The sequence below is a fragment of the Bombyx mandarina genome, chromosome 04 (genome assembly GCF_030267445.1).
Source record: "Bombyx mandarina strain Sakado chromosome 04, ASM3026744v2".
In the NCBI taxonomy this organism is placed as follows: Eukaryota; Metazoa; Arthropoda; class Insecta; order Lepidoptera; family Bombycidae; genus Bombyx; species Bombyx mandarina.
The window spans coordinates 12,992,244-13,014,042 of record NC_143211.1 but is presented as its reverse complement, the minus strand read 5'-3'; the positions used below and the strand labels follow the sequence as shown (position 1 = coordinate 13,014,042).

Below are 21,799 nucleotides of genomic sequence, written 5' to 3'. Positions count from 1 at the left end.
TGAAGCAATTTAATGATTCATGTGTGAATAGATTATAATTGGTAACAATAACTATTTCTAACTCTATTTGTAATAAGAATTGTCGGAATAAGATTAATCATTAGTTTCTTGGAATTAATGCTACTCTTAAGTTAATTTCATTGATTCCTTATCACCAGAATTCCTCGAAACAACAAGAATTGGGCTTGAAAGTAACTCGTTTGTTGGTTTATCAAACATTTTAATAAACGCATGGAAATGATCATTTTTCAGTAAATTGAAAAAGCTTGTAAATTGAAGCTATCTTGTGTCTATTAAAAGTTAATTTTGTATTTGAGCAGGAACTAAATTTCTATTTCTGTCAATGTAAACACTTTTCTATATAAACAATTAGTTGATTGAATTATCATTTGTGATTTTAAGGTTTCGATTTCGAGAATTGTTTTGAGTCATACTATGGCCTTTATTGATTGATTATCAAAATCGAATTTAAAGATCAAATTAGAAAAAAAAACTCAAGCGAGTCTTATGGAAGCTCACAGAATTACTCAGTGTTAAGCATTAATGGGTCGATTTAACCACCCTTTACGCTCCTTCCGACACAACGCATTGCTCGTGCCTATTTCGAAATGAAACTCAAAGGGGGAGACGCTTCAGACAAAACGAGGGAATCTCTTGTCTGCGTTTCCTCGCTTTTCCCGACAATAGATTTCTAGTGAAAACAAATAAGTCGGACCGAACGGAACTACCGTTTGTTTACGTACGATTTAAAAACAAAATCATATATATGAGGGCTTTTTTGTGTAAAACGCATGTATTATTGCAAAAATTTGTTTAAAATGACATCACACCAGTAAGTATTTGTTGGACAACGGCTTTGTTTGTTGTGCCAATGGGTAATAAAATTTTACGATACAGCAAATAGCCACTGCTGTTTCCGAGGTCATATTTTATGAACGCGTGTCATATAACGCTGAAAACAAGCCCTAATTACTGACAAGGACTGTCTGCCCTTTCCCAATGTCAATATCATGTTTCGCAGGTAATTATAGTTCGCCATCCTCGTTATATCAAAACAAGCTTGTTTTAGATTAAAGTTGCGTCATAATATATATTTTTCCATAATTTTCACCAAAAGTAAAATATCGAGTCGAAATACCGAAGTCGTCGTGGCCTAACGGATAAGACGTCCGGTGCATTCGTGTTGAGCGATGCACCGGTGTTTGAATCTCAGGCGGGTACCAATTTTTCTAATGAAATACGTACCTACTCAACAAATGTTCACGATTGATTTCCACGGTGAAGGAATAACATCGTGTAATAAAAATGAAACCCGTAAAATTATAATTTGCGTAATTACTAGTGGTAGGACCTCTTGTGAGTTCGCGCGGGTGGGTACCACCACCCTGCCTATTTCTGCTGTGAAGCAGTAATGCGTTTCGGTTTGAAGGGGGGGGGGCAGCCGTTGTAACTATACGTGAGACCTTAGAACTTATATCTCAAGGTGGGTGGCGCATTTACGTTGTGGATGTCTATGGGCTCTAGTAACCACTTAACACCAGGTGGGCTGTGAGCTCGTCCACTCGTCCAAGCAATAAAAAAAATCAAACTGAACTTACAAATGTACGTAAATGTATGTCAACAGTTTCTTAAATAGCTCCGCTCCATTGTGCTATTTTTATGTGCTCGTAAAATGTTATCAGAAAACTGCGAATGAAACCTATAATATATGCTCGCTTAGTTAAAATGATTTTAAATACATGTACCTAATGTTTTGTTGAGAAATAAATATAGCTTTCAGGTCGACTGTTTGGATAGTAATCCCATTACCTACTTGCAATCGATAATACAGAGAGGATTAATGTCGCCTGTAAAACACTACAGCAAATTGCTTTTCAAACGGATTGAATAACTAAAAGGTTACTCATTAAATGTCTAAAAAGGCAAAAATGATAGTGATTATATTGTATTCAGTATTTGATTTTCTAACTGTTATTATTTTGGTATAAAAAGGAGACATAATAAATATAAATATTGTAGAAATAAGGTCTGTATATTAAAACACAGACATTAATCCTGTAGAATTGCATAAATCAATATTTTTTATTTAATAACCTTTCACTTGTTCAAAGCTTAAAAACTTCATTTAAATATCTAATAAGTGTAACCCTCCGATTACTCCAATAAACACACTTTCACATTTATTATAATATTATTATAATGAAACCTGTTTAAGGAGATTTTATTTTGAACAACAAACATAATGCTTGGACACAGTAAATACATCCGTCAAGAACCATCACTTCTTATAGGGTGTATTAATCTCTCAAGACATGTTGAAATAAAACCGTTAATGGCACAGTTTCTTTGCTGCATCGTGTAAACTGTAAATTATGTTACACTGTGGTACTTATTTTGCCGTCTTTACTCTTTTACTATTTGTAAAATAACTTCTACTAAAATATGTCATTTGAGCGCTTGGACTAATTTACCCCGAAACCATGTACGGCCGTACAACACGAGCACTTTATTCCGTAGGTAATAAGGGCGTATTTAATCATGCATAATAATTAATAAAGCTAATAATTAAAACGTATAATGCTTGTGTAAGACTCGAGCTGATGAGTGCTTGTTTACTTCGTTAACGGTAACAATTTTTCGAGAACAGAATATTCTCCTATTAATAAAAAAAGACATGATGGTCCGGACACTCGCTTGTAATCACCATCATCAAATTGTGAACACAATAAGTAGCATAGTACGGAAATTGTCTTTTTTTTCAGTTCCGTTACTTAAAACTACGAGGTCATTATTTTTTAAGCCACGCCGAATGACGGTCATTCCTATACTGTACTTTTTTCTCTGTCATCTTCCAAGTTCAACGAACCGCCGATCTGTTATTTTGATAAATGGACAACGCGGACTTTCCACTAAATATATTTCTTTATATATTTATACATAATCAGCGTTTTATTTATGAGTTAATTCTGCGGCAAAATGCAGAAAAGCTTTTAATGTCAACTGAATGCCGGCGATATGCTTTTTTACAGTAGCACAAGAGCTATAATCTCTTATATGCTAGCACATAAATTGTACGGTTTATCATTGTCACGCCAATCAACCGTCTGATATAATATAATTAATATTAATATTTTTATACAAAACCACCTCGGTCACTGTTAAACGAGCACATCGTTTATTCATAAAACCAGTACGATTTCAGGTGGTGTTGGGCGACAATGCAGTAGTCGCGGCCTGTTGCGCCTGCGCACTGGCACGAGACCAACTGATAGCGTGGGAACGACCTCATGCATAAACACACAACACGAACGAAAGCCAACACGTTAATTTCGGTATAACACTGTCGGTTTATTTATCAGGAAGTAGGTCAACATTAAATGAATTATTTAATAAAATTACTGGTAGTGAATGAAGACCGCACCAGGGTTCTCGGTGATTCATGACTTCCAAGTAGCGAACAGAATAATGTGACGGAGTGTCCCTTCGATTCGAAGCTCTTGAAAACAATAGGATGCGGGTCGACTTTGCGGCTCGACAGCTACAGACAGTTGACAATACAATTAGATGAAAATTGTTCAATCAGATCGCACTAATTCTACTTGATTATATTAAATTAATAATTATTTAAATATATTTGAATACTAGCGACCCGCCCTCGCTTCGCTTCGGAAACATTAAAACACACTGAAACAAAACAAAAAAAAATTTTTTTTTTAAAAGTAGCCTATGTTCTTCAGGGACAATGTCGGCTTCCAATGGAAAAATAATTTTTCAAATCGGTCCAGTAGTTTCGGAGCCTATTCGAAACAAACAAACAAACAAACAAATATTTCCTCTTTATAATATTAGTATAGACAAACGAATAATTCACTAACGAGAAAAAAACATATTTATATTTCTAAAAACTTTGTTGTGTTTTGCACCTAAGCCACGAGGCACACGCATTCCTAGCTCTGCTTCTGCATTCTAAGAGAACGTTGCGCCGCGCCAGTGCCTTTCTAAAGTAATTTTCGTTGATACTCTCATGTGATATTTCTATGTAGTGATTACTAATTACCCGTGATTTGTTACGCTATCGTTTTATTTTAGTACCTATAAAATATGTGAAATAAATATGATGAAATGTGTCTGTGTGTTTTGTGCTACTTTATTATTATCATTCGAACTATTATTACATTGCGTTATAAATTATATTGCGTTATAAATTGGTTTTGACTTAAACAAGTATTACTGCCATTCTTTGTTATTAGTAAATTAAGTCGATTTTATATACCTACGTGATTGTAAGTATGTTTTTAACACGTAGGCAAATGAAATTATGTAATTAAAGTGAAATTTTATCGCATTTCCTACTGAAAGGTATTTAACCTCAAAACCGTTGCTTCCGCCAATTTTTCATTAACAAAGTGTTCCGTTTGGTTGGACGGTTTTTATCACGTTCATCGGCCGTCGCAAGTCGCCCGGCGTGACGGCATTGCGAGATGTCACATATATGTACATAATATGCACATATTATTATGTGTAGATCTATGCATATGTATACAGATATCCAAACTATGCGTGCACAATGCTCGCTGGCAGTGCAGCATATTTTTTATTGCTTTTTTTGTGAATGTGGAATTTCTAGTTTTAAAATATTTATGCGAGCAACTTCAACGTAATTTTATTATTTTGTTAATGGTATAGGCTATAATACGATAAACCGAGTGTTGATATGCAGCAAATCCTAAAGTACCAGTGAATAGATACACTTACCTCACGATACACTACCATTGTTAGAAAAACTGTAGACAGTAAGTTCCTTTTCATATACGGAACACTATGTATAGAACAAACTAATTCATATAAAAACAACGCATTTAATTATATTATTTGATACATATATAATGTTATATTCACGTAGTACGGATACACGCATGAAATATTGTTTGCGATTCATCCCTACACTACGTTAAGCAGTAAATCAACCGACCACAGCGCTGGTTAATAATGAACACCAACTTTGATGGTGTTTTCTCGAATGCACCTGCTACCGGCTACTCGTTAAGTGGGTAGATCAATAACGTAATAACATTGGTGATATACTGGTGCCAGTTGAACAACTTTTACCATACAGTATTTTGTCATTTATATCTTCCACTCTTATATTAAAGTTTACTAATGGGAAATTAAAACTAATGAAGTATGTTATGCAAATCTTAGTACGTGACTAAAAGATGAATTATTCTTAAAAGTAAACACCTATTTCATTCTTGCAAAATTAACTCAACCCAGCAATTGCTTCATTTGTCCAAATGTATTTCTATCAATAGCTCATGTTTAATTAAGATTTTTCATAGTTGTTTGTTTTCCTTCTGTGTTGCTTAGTAATACGTTTAAATAATTATAGGTTTAAAATTATCTTGGAAGTTACCGTCTGTTTTGATTTACAATTTTCTTTAAAAGCATTTTAAACAAAATATTTCATTACTGGCAAATAATTTATCATTGGTGCTGAAATTGATACAGCAATTCACGCTCCATATTGTGACCATTCGCTTCGACACGCTTCGTAGCCTATTTCGGTACGTGCTTCATCAAATTGAGTATTAAACACGTGCTAGAGATGACATTTACATGTAACTGATGTAATTTCTTATCAAAGCAAGCTCTTTACTTTAATGTACCTTGCTATACAGTAGCTACATACGTTACAACATTTTGATGTATGTAATACGGGCATATTATGTAATGAAGTGCAAAAGGCGGATGCCGGAATCAAGGATGGCAATCCGCGCCTCCCCACGATTTGCACGACAACGAGCAGCAAGGTCACCGTCTGATTGTTGGTAATGGCACTTATGATTTACTGACTACACCGGCCCAATTTAATGCATTTTCTAGAACTATTCCACGAATTTTCATCTGGATACCTTCAAGACTTGAAAAGATTAACTACTAAATTAAAAACACTGACAAAATAAACAAATTTGTCGGGTTAGGGATCCTATACTGATAGTAGGCTGCCCAGCTAATTATCACAGGATGTGGGTACATGTCCCTAGTTGTTTCTAGCCATATTACAATCTTCACTTAATTCATCCGTACTAACAGTATGCTTTGTCTTATTACCATCTCGTATTCTAATACTTCCCAAAACAGGACTTGAATTTTCTCCTAATTTTACTGGTATATGTCGTTTAGTACATAATTTAACGTAAAAAGACTAACCAGATAAATATACAAAAAAGTTGTCGTTGTCCAACAACAGTAGATGCAAAATTGATTTTTCAATTATTTAATCTTTGGATGGAGATCATTCTTGAATGTATTTTCCTTTTGCGCATATTGCAGCGGAAAACCGGGCACTTATATATAGCGAGGTCAATTGCAAAGTCCGTCCTCTTGACGATCCGGTAGTGGGCATGTTCGAGCGTAACTCTCCCAACTATATTTAGACAGTTGATGGCATCATCGAAACATTCCGTTGCATTGTCAATTTTTATCGCTTTTTTGTCTCGGGAGTGTCATCAATTTGTACCTAAATTACATGACTCATTATGATATTTATGTGACGAGTTTATATTGATACTAGAATTGAATTTATTCTTTCCGAGCTGATTGTCATGTTAGTATTTACCTCATACGAAAAATGATCAGTAAATAATAGTTTTAACAACTTATCAACGATTATACGATGACTACTGACCCTGTGGTGCAGTGGCGCTCCTGAGTGCTGTGCCGCGGGTCGTGGGTTTGGTTCCCGCATCGGGCAAACATTCGTATGATGAACAAGTTTGTTTAATTTAAAAGTATTTGATGAAGATTAAAATTAAAATTTTCTCAGTAAACTTCAATCGTCATTATTTAATTTTAAACTTTATACAATGGATTCTATTACTATTCTCGTTATATCACTCAAAAATACTTTTTGTCAAAAACTTAAAATAACACTGGTCATTTGTCCAGTTCCTAAATAAGACCTTGTCCTCAATTTGTTGCGTGACACTAGTAGTAATTGATAGGTTTGTTTTCATCTCTGTGTATACATGAGTGAAGTTGTATTACCAACATATTAGTTAACATGTTATTTAAGAATTAAATGAAAGAATAATAACAGAAACGCCATACTTAATTGCAAAATAATTATTGTTTGAAGTAATGCTAGCCATGCAGTGTGCGAACGTGTGTACATATATGCATCTCGGCCCATGTTTAGAGTGAGTAGTCGTTTAGCGTAAAGGAATCTTAACCGAATTCAAATCGTATCAGTGTTACAATGGAGTTATAAAAATATACTTCGCGTAATTGTGGCCGACAGCTGCTCGGTTATGATTACTTAATAAGCAATAGTAAAGCTCGGAGCAGATGCAACTTGTAAAGCGAAGCATCTGTCTGTGGAGCTTTAAAAGGATGTGATGCGAAAATATTTTCTAAATTAAGAACAAGTCTAATAATTAGTATTTCGTAATCTACAAAAGCTCAAGTTTTTTTTATTGTATAGATAGGAGAACTACCCAGAGGATAATCAGAACCCATACGTAACGCGTAGCCCATATTTAGAATAGGAATTATTTATTGCATAGATAACTAGCTTACAGCGTATTTGGTGTTAAACGGTGAGACATAAAGTCGAAGTTTCAAATCTATTGTACATATAACAGATATAGAAATAGGCAAGTTAGTGGTACTGACTCGTTCAAGCTCATGTGCTGTCACCTAGAAATGTATGTAATAATAAATGTTGAGTGCCAAACCGCAACTGTACACTTGTTCGCCTGTGGTTAACCAAACACTTAATGAAGTATGTGAGATAATTGTAGAATTTTATGATATGATCGGTAGTTGCAAATTCGCTATGAATAGTTAGGAAATGCTATGAAGAAAAATGAGTGATCTGCACAAAGTTCTGTGAAAACTACTGTAGAATTAAATTTAATGTTTCGTTATGCGCGATGCTTCGTCCTTCGCCACAGAACCGGCCTCATTGTTCGAGTCTACAATGGACGCTTAGTAACCAGATACCAGAGCGCTAGCGTCTTCTGTCTTCGACTACAGTCTAATAGCATTTTGCACAGGAAACCATCAATTTATACCAAGATATATTTTCATCAGGGGCCGGCATTATTTGATGGTATCCCTTTATCTATACAACGAAGAACGAAAAGATAAATTAAATCTGTTTCGCACCAAGCGTACTATGTGCATTTTTGTTAAAACGGTACAATGTATGTATTGATGTATTAATATTTGGAGTAGACTGTATTTATTTGTTCTCCCTCTGTTATTATTGGAATGCCTCGCATTCAATAAAATTTTATTATCAACTTATGCTGTGCCTCACTGTCAAAATGAAAATAAATTTAATGAATATCTCAGATGTCCGACACCTATCAAAGCCTTCAGCTATTAAGCGTGTAAAAGGAATAGAGAGGTACACAAATTCTAACGACAAACATAAGCCTGTCAGAACCATTTGGGTAAATATCGACTCGATAATATTTCATTGCGTAATTCTATTAGGTTAGTTACTCAAAACGTTTTGTTTGATTAGTAAAAAGGCTATTGAAAACTATTAATGCTAGTGAATACTATACTAATACGACTATCATAGATGGTTCATAGATCATAGATGGAAGTGTTTCTTTTTGCCTTTGAAAAGACGTTGTACTGTCGATAATAATGAATTCGCTGAGGCTAAATCTTTTTAAATAATACTAATATATGATTTTGTTGACTTCGACATGGATAAAACATAAAAGACAAGCGGTACCCGTAAAAATAGAGCTTGTGAAAATCATATCGGACTTCAGCCATATTTCACCTTTTAGTGTTGTGTAAGGCTATTGTGGACCGCCCCCACGTTCCCGATCTAAATTGCCTGACAAAATCTCGTATTCCTTTGTGCAATGGAGTTATTATTACGGGTCGCTGATTTGATGAGGATCCCGCTGTTCATATATTTGTTTTTGAACCCTTGCGTGATATACATGGTACCTACATGTTCCATGTATATTTAGTGGAAGAACGCGTTTTACACACTTAATGGTGGTGAAACCGTATATGATGCATCTTTGTCATGAAATGATTGAGGCGTACTAGTTTGTAGTGTAGAACATTACTGAGTTTCTCGCCGGATATTCTCAGTAGGTCGTGATTCCGATTTGGTGGTAGATTCATCAAAACATTGCTCCTGCTAGGGTCAGTGGTAGCAATTCTGTTAGGTTGAGCCCGGGAGTTCACCTACCGCTCCGTGAGCAGTTGAAAAAGCTTGGGTAGAGAAATAAGGTACATACATTGGTTATTACAATACAATTAAATCTTCAACCTCATTTGTGAATATTTGTGAATGTGTACATGAGTACTCAAGTTGTGATGTCTACGGATTTTGGTTTCTACTTACTCAATAACAATTTCCACGTAAACTCGTATGCTATAAATCTGCATCTATAGTATGATCGAATGCTTAGTATACTATGAAAAATTTGTGGTATAACTTCACCCGTATTGTATTTGAACCTCTGTGTGAGGATGTGAAACTTTTGCAATATATTTTTTATCCACTGTTAAATATTAAATCATTATGAAGCTTGGCATTTGTGTCTATCCATGATAAACGATGTGGGTTACAATTGAAAAGGTCGTTGGAATAAATTCATTGAGATTTGGCTCATTAGATTTATAATAGTGATTACTGTATTGATTTACTTTTTTCTAATATTCCGATAAGTAATTGTTTGTAGCCCAAACTTATTTGCTTACTTCCTTCCACATGAAAAATGTTTTAAATATGTATTATATTACCTACCAAGATAATTCGGGACTGCAGTCCTCAAGTATAAATAACAGTCTTATTTGCCGTAATCGTATATTTCGGGCCAAAGGCAGTATTCGTGGGGAGGGGCTGCAGAAAACTGCGTAGTTTCCTGCGTTACCATGGCGACGCCCCGCACGTGTTGTGGCATTTTCGCAAGCGGTCGCACTGCCTCGGAATTAGTAGACTAAAACACGTGCCTTCTATTCATAAGCGATGCTATCCTTTATTGAGGCCGCCAACAACGCGAATGTTCCATCAAGTGTAACCGTCTGTGTAATTTTAATATCAGAAGCAAACCGGAAGGATCCTTTCGCTTTAGTGAAGTAATAACGTTATCGTATTATACGATATGAAATATTACATTTAAATTGATTAAAACACCTCCCCTATTACATGGGAGTCGTGTGGATGGATTTTTATTGTTTATGTGAAATGCTTCCTCTCACGCAGAGTGCGGCCTCCCCCTGGTTTAATTACGTTTTATTTATTCAAGACTTTAACGCCCGGTGAACAAGACCAAGGGGAACGTGGTACCTTAGTCGCTCATTAGTTTAACTTTTCGTCTGGATAATATGTAATTTTTCACTTACAATATTCGAATAGGAGTAACAAAATTTATTAAAGAAATATTTTGCCCCTTCGCCTAAGTCATTTTCTAATTTATAACTTGCTGTACCCGCAATTTCATCCGCCTGGACTCTAGTAGACACTTCGAAATACATCTTTATGTGTATTAAACTTTGTAATATGGCGTGTTTAGACTAAACTAAACTAATAACAACATCTAGTCACTCCCGTTATCTAGTACAAATATAAAAGTACTTATCAAATTAAAAAAAAAACATTAAATCAAGACATCGTATTTTTTAAAAGTAAAGGTACGTACCAGATCAGTAATTTTTGACAAATTTTATTTATTTATTTATTTATTTATGTACACACAGAAAACAAGACACAGTACAGAGTAATAGGAAAATTATGTACAAAGGCACTGCTTATTTCTTTGAGAAATCTCTTCCAGCAGACCTGCGAGAGGATAATGAGAATAATAATAAAAAGTGATAGTTTAGTTATAATTGTAAAAATATTAATACTATCACGAGTATATCAACAGACTTTTCTGTCGTAACTCAATTCTGAAAGCAATCACAACTATGTCCGGTTACTCGTTAAGGAAATTTTGTTCATGGATATCGACAATCAACCTAAAGCCTATGATGATGTAATCACTACGAAACCATGTTTGCAAAAGGACATGTCGTAGCTCTGTCGTGGAGACACGGAGGAGGGGGAGCTTATTACAGAGGGGGGACTAATAACTTCGTGGTAAGCGAACACTGTTGCCAAAAAACAACCTGCATTATTTTCATTGCTATCGTGGGCACGTAAGATTGCCGCTAATTATACTTGATTTTTGCGGCTCCTTGTAATAATAGTAGGGTGTCCGCGCAGGACGATAAAACTATGCTGCAAATTTCTGCAGCGAATCTCTCATGCACTCCAGTTCTAAAGGAAAAATTGCTGTTATTAAACAGTTGAGTGTTTTTAGGGCTCCACCAACGACCTACCACCCTATGTACCGTGAGCTCATTGGTATTAATAACCTTAATTGCCTTAAAATTGATATATAAATCGATTTTTAGAAAGCACTATTCTTTAGGTGTTCCAACAAAAATGTAATCTGTGAAAATTTCTTTTTTTTTGTAAATTAAATTTTGAGAAACAGCGTCTACAATTCAGCCATTTTTCTTTATAAAATAGGAAATAATCATATTAATTGTATAGAACCTCTGGATATAACTGTTGTAAGAGATTCCAGCCTTTGTTGCTATAACTAATCATAAAATAAATTATAGTTCACATTTTTCCCTTTAGCCCACTGAGTTTCTCGCCGGATCTTCTTAGTGGGTCGCGATTCCGATTTGGTAATAGATTTAGTGAATCACTGCCCTTGCTACGGACCAGTGTTAACGATTCTTTGAGGTTGAGTCCGTACGCTCACCTACCGATCCCGAGAGTAGCTGGAATAGCCCTTTAAGCTACCAGCGATTAGTTTGGGAAAAAAAGTTCTTCCCTTACGAAAAATGTGCTTACGTTACAACTAATGTTTTGGTGATCTTGACCTTTAACATCTACGTAAGTTTAATTAAATTTAAAAGATTTGGTTGTAAGATTATAAGAATAATAATATCGTACAATAATATATTACAATATATTATTATATAAACGTTACTGTTTTAGTAATGGAAATATTTTTATAATTAAAAGGAATAAACACCAACTATAATAATTTACCACACCTTTTGTTTTTTTAACATTATTATTTGGTACGATTTTGCCATTAGTTCTGATAGGCTTCTTGTACACAGAACTTTTTGCGGAACATGCTGTTGAATGTTATGTACGTACACGAACTTACATTACTTTTGCTTTACTTAATTGTATCCTATGTTTATGAAACAAATAATTTTATTTTTAAGTTGAGCAGTAAAAAATTCATGTGCAAATTGTAAATTTTCTCCCTGTGAATAAATAAACAGTAAAATATGTGAAATAGTAAAAAGTTAAAAGAGTGACTTCATTGACCGTTAATTAAGAAGGCTTAAATAACCCTAAAACAATTAATTTAGCTGATCCAGCATTGAACCTTAGCCCTTCACGGATAATTTCTTCGGATAAACTAATTATTAGAAAACAATTTGGATGAGAATTCAAATTAAACTCGGCGCTAAATCAATTTGCTACGGTATGTAGAGATATTTTCGAATTGTAGAGAGTACTTTATTATTTAGAAGTTTAGATCTAATCAATTTGGTTAAAATATTAGGCATTAGGATTACGTCATTTGTGAAGCCTTTTGAAACTGATGACGTACCATTCAGTAATAAAGGCTCCCCTCTCGTAATGCAATCGATACCGGGTGACTCCATTACATATTTATTACTATCAAGCTTTCGAGCACTAGGAAATGGGAATTTCTCGATGCTTTTTTTTTTACAATAACACGAGGGTTCTTCTTTCGTTCGATCTTCAATGTAGGCAAGTGTAATCACTCTGATTAAAAATACACAATTTATCGTTTTGTATTTAGAAAATTGACACCTATTAATATATTTTTATCTTTTTTCACTGGTGGTAGGACCTCTTGGGAGTCCGCACGGGTAGGTACCACCACCCCGCCTATTTCCGCCGTAAAGCAGTAATGCGTTTCGGTTCGAAGGGTGGGGGTAGCCGTTGTAACTATACTGAGAGCTTAGAACTTATATCTCGAGGTGGGTGGCGCATTTACGTTGTAGATGTCTATGGGCTCCAGTAACCACTTAACACCAGGTGGGTTGTGAGCTCGTCCATCCAACTAAGCAATAAAAAAAAATCTACATAATTACATTTATTTCAAGTGATCATAAAATTTAAGTAATAAAACTTATTGCAATCGTGGTTTTTTGAATATTTTATCCGTCTAGAGCAGTTTCATCTGACTAATAACAACACCGGTTTTATAAAAAGCATTGGCCATGACGGCTTTGTGAATTTTCAATTAATTTGTGACGCCAAGCCGATTTGTTCTGTAATTCTATTTAAATACTTATGACAAAGTCCTTGTGGAACTGGAAATGATTGGTGGCCAATTATAACGAAATAATGTTACTACGGATTAGTTGTGATGAACTTATATATTTTTTATTGCGTAGGTGGTTAATCAAGCTCACGGCTCACCTGATTTTAAAGATTACCAGAGCCCTTAGACATCACAACGTGAATACTGTCCACATTAAGATATGAGGTTCAAGTCTCAATTGTGTTGTGTAATGGCTGTCCCACCCTTCGAACCGGAACGCATGGTTCGTTCGCCGCAAAAAAGGCAGGGTAGTAAGTAATACATGCCCGTACGGGGACCCACAAACGCTACCAGCAATAAAAAAATCTTAACTTATAAGAAACACATTTATATATTCATATAAATTTACGGTAAGTTTGCATATAACCAAGGAGTGAAAAAAAGTTCGAGCTTATGTGGATTTAAATTTTCGGACTTTCCACTAGTAATCCTTTTACTTTATAAAGAAACTCATCAGGAATATTACCAAACATTATACTAGCTAATTCTTTCATACAAATGTTGTACAAGCTCTTGATTTAGACTGTACTATAGAAAGTATTTATTATATATATGTATGAGACTGAAAAGTATACTTTTGATGTTTATTTTTTACAAACTCACAAATGGACAGAGAAATTCAAAACCAAACTGAATTACGGGCATTCCGTTCCCTCGATTAAAAACTTTTTCGCCTGGCAAACACATCGGAGCGGTTTTGTCGTTTGCATAAAAATATTATCAGTGAGTGCTCTGAACTGTACCTGAACTTTGACTAAAAATTACATAACATTTTTTAAATTCGATCATTACAGTGAGTCAACCTTTATATGGTTCAATTCAACCGTACTAGAATACTACGAGTAACTTACAAGTCGATGACGTTATGGTGCATTCATTCAATGACTCATTTAAACCTATATTGAGAGGAATGAGACATAATACTGGCGCCATTCATTATTTTTTTTTCATAGAATTTCATAATCATTTATTAATACAAATAAGAAAGTTTATGAACTTGACAATGTGGAGAGGACGTTGAACTTAGAGAACGCAGATGAGTCATCGGTCACAATCGCATCTTGAAGTCTCCATTGAGACGCCGCATGTTCCATACACAGACTGTTCGCAAAAACTACTGTAATGTGCACGTAAACCCGCTATTCGCACAGTTTCGTATTTAGAAATAAAATATTTTTAATCGTATGTTTAATGCATTCACGATATTGGTAGTTCCGATTTAAAAGTGCCTTCTTATATAAATTAAAACTAATACACTAATGATGATAAATGATTATACTAATATATAATCTATATATATAAAAATGAATTGCTGTTCATTAGTCTCGCTAAAACTCGAGAACGGCTGGACCAATTTGGCTAATTTTGGTTTTGAATTACTTGTGGAAGTCCAGAGGTTTAAAAGATAGATAAATATGAAAATGCTCGGAATTAAATAAAAATAACAATTTTGTTTTTCCTTTGATGTGTCCCCCATCGGACAGATTCCTTTTGTTTTTTTAAAGTTTATTTGATACAAAAGTTTAGGTATTTTATTTATCGATTGAGGCACTACGAAGTCTGCCGGATCAGCTAGTTTTAAATAAAAATAAATGCTAGGTAACCTTATCTAGTAAATTGATTTTCTATTCACATTGGATAATAATTTTATAATAATAATTTTTTATTATAATATATTAATATAATTATAATAATAATAATTTTCTATTCACATTCAATAACAACTATTATGTATTGAGAATTTCGAATTTAACCAGTTAATTAAAGTATTGTTCGAGAGTATTAGGCGTAGCCTTACTACTATCGAAGATTGAAGCCTCAGACAGAATGCTCACACGAAGGTGGATAATTTACCAGATGATACATTATAGACGTTTTCTATCACAGTTGTAAACATTGTAAGTCGAAATTATTTCTGGAAATTGATTTTAAAGTTTATATTTTTAAATGGCTACGAATGGCTAATTCTAATAATTAAAAATTGAAAAGAATTAAATACTAATTTGTTTGATTTACGATCGACGCGCAACTAATGTATCCGGGCCACGTAAACTTGACCTAGTTCGACTATGAAGGCTAGTCTGGCCTTTGTCCAGTTTCCAATACGAGCATGTAGAAATTCACACGAAAGAGAGAATACATTTAATACGTAGAAACGTTGTTTTAAATCCACACGAACACATTGTATTGACACTTGCATTTTTTTAGCTCACCTAATGATATAAAACTCAGAGGATTTTCTTCAACTGAGTTTTATATCTACAGAGTAATAAAACCGGATCATCGAATTGATGAAATGATATTACTAAGAATTTTAGTGAGCTGTTATTGAATAAATTTTTTGTATTGATTTATTTTATAATATCCGTAGAATACATTGCTTCGCAAATTGAAGCTTTGTAGAATTTTTGTATTCGTGCTGCTACGTTCATGATAACATAGAGATTTGCCTCATAACAAAGGCATCTAGGAGTTGTTAGTCATTTATACTGAATCTAGATTCAAAATACTTAATTAATATGCAGTTACGCAAAGTCGCGTGATATAATTATAATATTGAGATACTACCAAGAGTAATAAGAGATGAATCAGTGGACCATGATGTACGTAACGGGAGTCACACTTCGCATGCCAGATATTCGATCTTGTAACTGATATAAAATCTGTTTGACTAGCTCTAGTATATTAATATATCCATCTACTATGATATCCTTAATATATTATTATACTCATTTATTCACCGCGTAATACTCACTAAACTATTTAAAATCATAATCTACGCAGTCCATTGGAGTTGGATAAAAATTGAAATATCAACATAGATTTCATCAAACAATTGTGTAGGAAAATAATAAAAACGTATACAGCCGCTAATAACAATAAAATTGTAGGGTTTATTGCGACAGGCGGTACGCTGCGTGCGTTTGGCTTCTTGAAGTTCGAGTGCGCTTTAACGATCGATGCTTGCTCAACTTACCCCCGAGGTACATTAATAATCTTGATTGATTACTAGAGCACCATAAACAAAGATTGAGCAACTTATTAAAACATCAATAGTACTACTATTCGGTTAGTCGTAAACAAAGAATGGATCGGTTACTTTGCGCGGATAAAAATGTGAGCTCAGTGCAGCAAGCAAACAGGCTTGTTCTTTGGAGAATACTTGACTTATGAGTACAAACGTGCGGTAGTCTGAGTGCAAGCCTTGTCGAGTGCTTGTTTAACATGTCTCCTCTCAAGCTGTTGACATATTCAACACTCACTGAACTTATATTACAAGATTTTTTGGAGTTTCTTGCGTTGTTCAAAAACACGATTTAAAAAATGTAGTTTAACTGGAATAATAGTGCTGTTTCCTAACATTTCAACATTCACTCATTTAAACTACTAATACCCATTAGGTCGGTGTAAATTGAAATGTGTTTTTAAACGAAATGCTTACTTCCGATCGTTGCCCTTTTGAGGTGTTGAACGAGAACGGTATTTGGGTTGAGTACCACATGAACGTGACGCAAAACAATTTTAATAACTTAAAGCAGAGCAGAATTTTCTTCTCCAGTTTTAAATACCAACAGTGGACACAAAGACCTTGTCCGATTCTTACTCATAACCTCCGTAACAAATGTGTACACAAATTAATTACCACTGTACGTAATTGATTGTTGACGACTTTGTACTAAATATTTGAATTCAGCTATGTACGAGATTAAAATCATAAGTTTTTTCTGCTATATATTATCTAAGATCTTGCTACATGTTGCCTACATTTTTCAAACTCTTTTAAAAAGTGAATAGTGTATTGAAGTCACGATTGTAGGTTGGATAATTTATTATACTTAATTCGGCATGAAATTTAATCACGTAGGTATACCGCGCAGAATAACATTTACAAAGTTAAATTGAAGTAAAATGTATCATCATTGTACATTTGTAATTTTTTTTTAATTTGTCTTGTCAAGCATTATAAGTAGAAGAAAAATTTTTTTTACTAGAATAATATCATTAATTTTTGTAATCATACAATTTTGTATTTTATATCTACTAATTACGGATTTTTACTTCATAATATGATTTACTGAGGGTAATAAAATCGACATACTCTTTAATCTAACGAATCTACCCTAAAACGTATTGCGAATATTTGTCGGTTTTATTCACATAAAAAGTGTAATCTAAATGCTCACGACTCTGATGTTGGAGTTGGCGTCTCAAAGTACAATAGGTACAGATCAACTGCATGACCGAGCAAATTCAAAATAACGTACCGTTATACACAATGCCCGCTGCCTGGGATTCGATGCTGAATACCAAAAAAGCTTTTAGTTGGAAACTTCGCGCATTTTTTGGAGTTTACTCCTTTAGAATCGATTTACATATATAGGCCCGGGGTATGAAAATTATGGGGACCAAAATCGTACTAGCATGTCACACGAAATGCGTTATGCGCCTGATTGGCTCCTGATTGCGTGATGCGTGCGCGCGCCAATCAAAATCGTACTAGCATGTCACACGAAATGCGTTATGCGCCTGATTGGCTCCTGATTGCGTGATGCGTGCGCGCGCCAATCAAAATCGTACTAGCATGTCACACGAAATGCGTTATGCGCCTGATTGGCTCCTGATTGCGTGATGCGTGCGCGCGCCAATCAGGAGCCAACGCGCGGCCGCGTTATCGCAGGTGACGCCGGGCTGCTGCGCCGGCAGTCCGCCACAAAGCCTCGTACTGATCGCGCGTTTCTCTCATTATTGTATTTTCATATATTTGTTAGTCGTTTGTTTTGTGTCTCGTTAATTTGTTAATAATCTGTAGTGTATCGTGTTGTCGTAATATAGAACTATTTCTCGTATTGTTTCGTTTAATTTTTTATATCCAGTAAACTCCAGTCGTGCGTCGGAGCGGACGGACACACACACTTTTTTTGGAGTTTACTCCTTTAGAATCGATTTACATATATAGGCCCGGGGTATGAAAATTATGGGGACCAAAATCGTACTAGCATGTCACACGAAATGCGTTATGCGCCTGATTGGCTCCTGATTGCGTGATGCGTGCGCGCGCCAATCAAAATCGTACTAGCATGTCACACGAAATGCGTTATGCGCCTGATTGGCTCCTGATTGCGTGATGCGTGCGCGCGCCAATCAAAATCGTACTAGCATGTCACACGAAATGCGTTATGCGCCTGATTGGCTCCTGATTGCGTGATGCGTGCGCGCGCCAATCAGGAGCCAACGCGCGGCCGCGTTATCGCAGGTGACGCCGGGCTGCTGCGCCGGCAGTCCGCCACAAAGCCTCGTACTGATCGCGCGTTTCTCTCATTATTGTATTTTCATATATTTGTTAGTCGTTTGTTTTGTGTCTCGTTAATTTGTTAATAATCTGTAGTGTATCGTGTTGTCGTAATATAGAACTATTTCTCGTATTGTTTCGTTTAATTTTTTATATCCAGTAAACTCCAGTCGTGCGTCGGAGCGGACACACACACTTTTTTTTTTAAATTGGAGTTTTTACATTAACTTTAAAATGAGCAGTCGCTAAATCATCATGCTATACAGTCTGTCAGACTTTAGAGACTGCATTTTCACGTGTCCGGTTTTGTTAAATTTTAAATGTAGTGTTGTTCCTATAACATATTATATATTTACTAAACGATGACCGAGCCATGCTTTTTTTTTGTTGATAAAATGTGTTTTTTAGAAATTATATTTAAATACGAATTACATATTGATAAAATGATGAAATATTCCGAGATCGTTTAGGCATTTTTAAGTGGCTTCGGGTGGCTTAACAACGCCATCTGCTGAAATAGCTTTAATGTTATTGTGTCTTTAAAGCAGTTAGTTGCTCTCAATTATGAAAAATAGTACTATTATTCGCCAATAGATGTCGGGAAGAGTCATAAAGTTGATTATCGATAAAGTTGATTATTGAAAACACGAATAAAACAACATTTTCTGAAAATAAATCGTAGCTAGATCGATTTATCGCCCCCGAAATCCCCTGTATACTAAATTTTGTAAAAATCGTTGGAGACGTTTCGTATAAGATTAAGGTATGAACCCACCGAGAACGTCGCTGCCTATATAGTTCTTAACACTCCGGGAAACGGTCTCTGCTCAGTTCATAATTAGTTACTTATCCCGTTACCGATTCATTGTCCGCTTCAATACTTTGCTAGTTATATTCCTTTGTGCATTCTTAATGTGGAGTTCTCAGTTGTTTGTTTTGCGTGTAGTGTTGCACTAGCCACAGCTCCATTGTTTGTCTAATGGACGTATAGAGTTCACGTGCAGAAGATTGCATTTCAACGTAGAAACTATGGAAAGTTTTCTTGTGTGGATCGATGAACTTTTGTATTATTGATTTAAAAACTAAGCAACGCTGTAATTTTATTGTTTTGAATTATAATTACCTATGTAAAAAAAATATCCTACGATAAATCTCACTTCAGAGACATTCATTTGCATCATGACAAATACCGGTACGCCTGCACTAAGTAATGAACATTCAAGAAGACGCTCCGTGAATGTTAATGGAATTCAGTTAAAATAATTCCTCTTGTTACACAATAGTATGGAATCAATCATACGCCGATTAATTAGCGTGACATACAAATGGTACATTACTTTGTAACCGTTAACGAACGGTATGCCCTCCAAAAGGGACGTGCGAGTTCGCATTACCGGAAGACTACTCCCGATATTGCAAATGACTTTCTGAATATTAAAATTAGAAAACTTTGCTTAAATCCTATTTTCTTTATTTATACTTAATCTAAAATTCGAAATGTCAAGGCTGAAAATTAGACCCGTGCCGAAAATAAAATGCGCCGAACGATCCCCAAGATGAGAAAGCCTTTCCTTCCATAACGAAAGCTTAGGTTTGAGAGCCAAGGACGTCGCGTCGGCTGCTCCGCCCGGGCGAGCTCTTCGGGCCTTGAATGGAAAATAGCCGTGACCGCAAAACAAAAACCTTGACATTTACGTAACTTGGTACAGTAAGAACAAGATTACTTAAATAAATGAAAGCATTCCCATAAATCAATATATTATGAAAATTTTCGATTTAAAATATTGAAATTGAAAATAGATGGCGATCCTGTTTAGTTTATAATTTAATTAAATCTTACATAGATTACTACTTATTAAGGATATCCATTAATATTTCGTTTATTACAAATATTTAGAGGTCTTGCAGAACCGACATTTGCTATTGCCATGATGCCACTGAATGAAAAAATGGTTCGCAAAACGTAAATTATAAAATCATTTGTACCTACATACATCGGACACAGTTTTAAATTATCATAATTCAATACGAGATTTTATAACATCTGTTTTAATTTTATAAGTTGTCAAGGACCGTCGTTACGTAAGTACGTGTCTTACTCACGGATTAGTAATGTTACTGAGGAAATACGATTATTTGGGGCGGATATTAAATTATAGACGGTAAGTACCGGATCATGAGGTGCGGGTTCAGTAATTGTCGTATCGTTTACTATAAATCTCTTGCCTATAAAGTTTAGATCGGACGCTATTCAAAAAGGCTTTCGTTTCATATTCATTATACGTTAACATCTATTAACATTTCCTAATGTAATTACGTTAATAAAAGGGCCATAAGTGTGGTTGAACACATAGCGAGCACGTGGTCGCGCACGCGCCGGAAGCTGTCGTATAGCGTACACTCTTTAGACGACACTTGCCTGACATTGTTTTAGGCTTCACACCTGGCAATTCAATCGTGCGAAGGATTTCAATTGATTAGTTGTTATCAATCTAAACTATCTGATATATTGATGTATGCAAATAGACCGGAACGATTTCATTCAACTATATTAAGCAAAGCTGTACTTTTTCATGTCTCATTTTCATAATAACGAAATGTATTACGTTTGTGACTGTGCGCCTTTAATTTTATCCCTTGTCGTAGTTGCTATAACTGCTTAATTGAACCATTAATATAACAGGGCTTTTTAATGACGAGGCCAGTTACGGTTATCTACGGTTACGAAGAGAAAACATCAAACCATGTAGAATATGACACTACATATTACATGTAATGTTGTATTTCTCAAATTGGATTGTTCCGCTTCAGAGTCGCTTCGTGACGGGGACGAATTTGTTGTGCCGCGGAAATACACATATCGTGTTAGTTCCGTAAAATTTATTGACACAACTCTCTAAATAAACAAACTGTCTGTACTTTATGTGGTATTTAAAAAAAAGGTCCAATAATATTCGTAGTTGTTCGGAATTATAAGTTATAAACTGTGTTTTGATAATGTGAAACATTTTCGATACGAGTACTGAAATAGACATTTTTCTTTAAAAGTCAGTTTAGTATACCAAATAGCGATCCCAGTTTCCAACAGGTGGAT

At 35.0% G+C, this 21,799-nt stretch overlaps 2 protein-coding genes across 3 annotated transcripts in view; one reads left to right on the top strand and one right to left on the bottom strand.

Moving 5' to 3' along the window:
• Nucleotides 1–21,799, top strand: part of Miga (mitoguardin) — a 60,235-nt gene that overhangs the window by 18,965 nt on the left and 19,471 nt on the right. The gene's annotated exons all lie outside the window — the stretch shown is intronic.
• The window catches only part of uzip (beta-pore-forming protein unzipped), a 31,320-nt gene that overhangs the window by 3,932 nt on the left and 5,589 nt on the right, over nt 1–21,799 (bottom strand). The window contains exon 1 of one of the 2 annotated variants that reach the window (XM_089727093.1): nt 3,400–3,424. The exons of the other annotated variant lie outside the window; for it this stretch is intronic. The gene's annotated coding sequence lies outside the window, so the exon portion shown is untranslated. Of the gene's footprint in view, nt 1–3,399; nt 3,425–21,799 lie in introns of those variants that run through there. 2 annotated transcript variants of the gene reach the window in all.